We start from the raw sequence: 3,666 nt of genomic DNA, 5'->3' as shown, positions 1-3,666 counted from the left end.
ACTCACAACGAAAATCAACACATAAGCCAACATGTGCAAAGACAAAGTGGTGCCATAGTACAAGCAACTCATATGAAGATATTCGATTTTAATAGGTGACAAAAGTGAGACCTCATGGAAAAAATGGCTTCTTGGTGAAGTTTCAAATTACCAAAAACGAAGAGAGACCCATTATTGAGCTTGGTGAGAGATTTCTAGCAGTGCAGATGGTTCCTCAAACCAAGTTACAAGGAGCCCATAATGGCCAAGGGAAAAAACTAGGGTTCTCCTATAAAAGGGCTTCTTGCCCCCAATTCAGATTCATGTATGCAATGCGATATTGGTGAATTTAGAGAGGAGGAGATTGCCCTAAAACTTGGCGAGCTCATAGTAGACAAACCGAATAGTGGATGTTGGATCTGTGACTTTCAGGTTGGTTACCTTACTTGTCTAAAAATGACCTTAATGCTTCTTGGAAGGATGGTTCATGGTGAATATTCAAGGCAAGAAATAATACATGAATGAACTACTAGAGGAGGTATAGAATCATCCATGCCCATGAAGTCAAATAAGGGGGACTAGGTGATGGGCCTCCAAATTAGATACAAATTAAGGCCCATATGACCATCCTTCAACACATTTAACCTCTCTCTTTGCATTTGATAACATTGTTTTGAGCTATAATGTGTTCATTAGGAAGGTTTAGAGATAATTGCATATTATGTGCCTAAAATTATTTATTTTTGCAGAATATTGAGAGAATATTGAGTAAATTCTAAATGAGATAATATAGGGACTTGCTCCTTGCTATAGGATGGAACAAGATTGGATAATAAATGAACATGATATTATGAAATTATTGAATAGATTTTGGAGCTCCAATGATTGAGAAAATCTAGGAATGTGCTCCTTGTCATTTAATGAAGATTCCTACTGTTGGGAACCATATCCACTTTTTGAGGGATTTTGGAGGGGAAAGTTGCCTCCTTTCAATGAGGATTCTTCCCCATCAATTTGTATAAGTAGAAATTCAAATTTTCATCTAGGGGCATGTATTTCTTAGTCTTCTTGTGAAGACAACTTGTTATTTAGCAGTTTTACTTCCATTTCCAGTAGGGGTGTACTTGGATTGATTCAAAGAAGGAAGTTTGGTGTCATTTTTAGTTTCTAAAGCTTGGTTTCCTTAATAGGAATCTAAGTATCCTTAGGCTTACCCATCCCAGGATCCTCAAAGCACTATTGTGTTGGAAATAATACTGAGAGGGGGGGTGAATCAGTATTATCAGATCAATCAAACTTTTCAATGCTCAGAAACATATACGCTACTTCAGTTAGGTGAACCAGCGTGTACACGCTACTGTGGTTAAGTAAAACAGCGTATAAGAAGAAAACTCATAATTTAGTTAGCTTATTCTTCAGTTAAGTTCATCAGGACATTATTTACCACATTAACAGTAAGCAGGTGCAGTATAACAGAACAGATCAAAAACCACACACATGAACACCAAGATATAAGGTGGAAACCCAATGTGGGTGAAAACCACCTGCTGCAAGTTGTCTCTATCTTTCTTTAATAAGAAACTTCAGTTTACAATATTTTGTACTGGTGCAGCCTTGTACCAGTACGCAGGCTACAACCTGCAGAAGGCTACAACCTTCTCTCGTTCTCCAAACTTCCTTGGAAGGGAGCTCCAACCCCCTTTGCTCTTGTACTAGCCAAGATACTAGTACGTAGGTGCTGGCCTACAATCTTCTTTCTTTCAGGTATCACTTTTCATACATTTTCAGACTGGATATTCCTGAAGCACATCATTCAATCTGTAGAACCCAATTCATTCAACTTTCATAACAGATCCAAGAAGCATAGAACAACCAATACTAGAATTATCAAACTTTGAATCACTGAACCACTGAACCCTGTCAATCACCAGATACCAGAACCCAGAGCAGTCTACAGAACTCTGCAATAACAGTCAGATCCAACTGCAAAACCCAAAAATAAGCTTTAAGAGATATACGCTACTTCAATGAGCAAAACCCACGTGTACACGCGTTTTTACTTAAGCCAACCTGCGTACAGATCTAAAAATAGATTCTCTCAACTTGCAGCTGTACCAGACATCAGTTAGATCCAGAACATAATATTGCGACAGTATGCAGATCTAGAAATACGCATAATCAACCATATCATAATAGAGCATTTCAAACCATTAGATCCCGATTTGTCCTTAGATCTAGTCTTCCATCCGCTGATGTGATTTCTCCTTAGCTCATATCAAGCAACCCGAACCCTGCATATCAGATCTCTTTCTCTCTTAGATATTCAAGCCTTGTCGAAAGATGATTTTGCCTAATGATCTTCTTCTCCTTATATAGCCTTAGGCCTTTCTCAATACCAAGAGCCAAAACCATAGTAACACAATACCATCAACTTTAAAACTAGGGATCGACACGCCCGTCGAGACATAATGGTCCGAAATCATAGGCACAACTTCCAAGGATTAACCACCATGGACCAAAGGAACCTTTCCACATACACGCGCTTTTTCTGAATCGAACTAGCGTGTACACGCGACTTGGGCTTAACGAAACGGCGTGTATGAGCTTCCTTGGCATGCTGTACTGAGATCTGTCTTCTGATTAAGTTACCATCACCTGTACCAACCTCTGAGTGAGTTGCCATCAAGGACAACACTTAAATCATAATGCCAACAATCTCCCCCTTTGGACTTGATGGCAACCACCACACCAAGTCACTCTCCCCCTTTGACATCAAGGGCAAAGGGCTGTGCTCCCCCTGAGGACATGCTGATACCTCTGCTTGGCTGTGCTGACTCGTGCTCCCCCTGACAGTAGGCCAGATCTGCAAAAGATGTTCTTCAACAAGAACCAAGACTTATACACCATAAGGGACCGTCCTATCACCAAAAGACTCAATACATACATCCATACTCCCTACCAAGAGGGGACATATTACAGCATTCATCCCAGGCATAGTGGGGAAACCAACATAGGCCGTTACATGACCTTGACACCATAAAAGAAATATGACAAGAGAGATACATGACATAGAGACAACAGATCTAGACCAAGACTTAGGAAAGGCACCAGCAGCATCTGATAAACATCTTGTTAGATCAGCAACCAGGATTTCTTTCTGAGCTCCTTCTCCTGAAACCAACAACCAAAACATCTGAATGCCAACAATGCTTTATGAGACTTTTAAGCTGCTCCCCCTGAACCTGTGCCTGTTGCACTTCCTGAAACTGTGCCTGAAGAATTCTGACATTCCCATTGCTGTTCAGAACTCCAGAGTTTTCCCTTGCTGTTCAGAACTTCATATACGCGATTTTTCCTGTATAAAACAACGTATGTACGCGGATATACTTTCTGCAACAAGCGTCCAACATATACGCGACTTACCCATCATGAAACTGCGTGTATACGCGCATATCCCTTCCGTAACCTGCGTATACCAACTTTTCTGTAGAACAAACAAACTTCAACAACAGGATGAAGCATCAACTACTCCCAGCTTTTGTCTGAGATATTCAAAAGTTTCCCTGGGCAGTGGTTTTGTGAGAATATCAGCAACTTGCTCCTTAGAAGGAACATACTCCAACTTGACCTTCTGCTCAAGCACTTGTTCCCGAAGAAAATGGTACTTGATTGGTATGTGCTTGGTCT

The sequence above is a fragment of the Pinus tabuliformis genome, chromosome 5_1 (assembly GCF_031772625.1).
Source record: "Pinus tabuliformis cultivar Carrire ecotype Pingquan chromosome 5_1, CPIR1, whole genome shotgun sequence".
Lineage (NCBI taxonomy): Eukaryota > Viridiplantae > Streptophyta > Pinopsida > Pinales > Pinaceae > Pinus > Pinus tabuliformis.
This window is presented reverse-complemented; position numbering follows the sequence as displayed.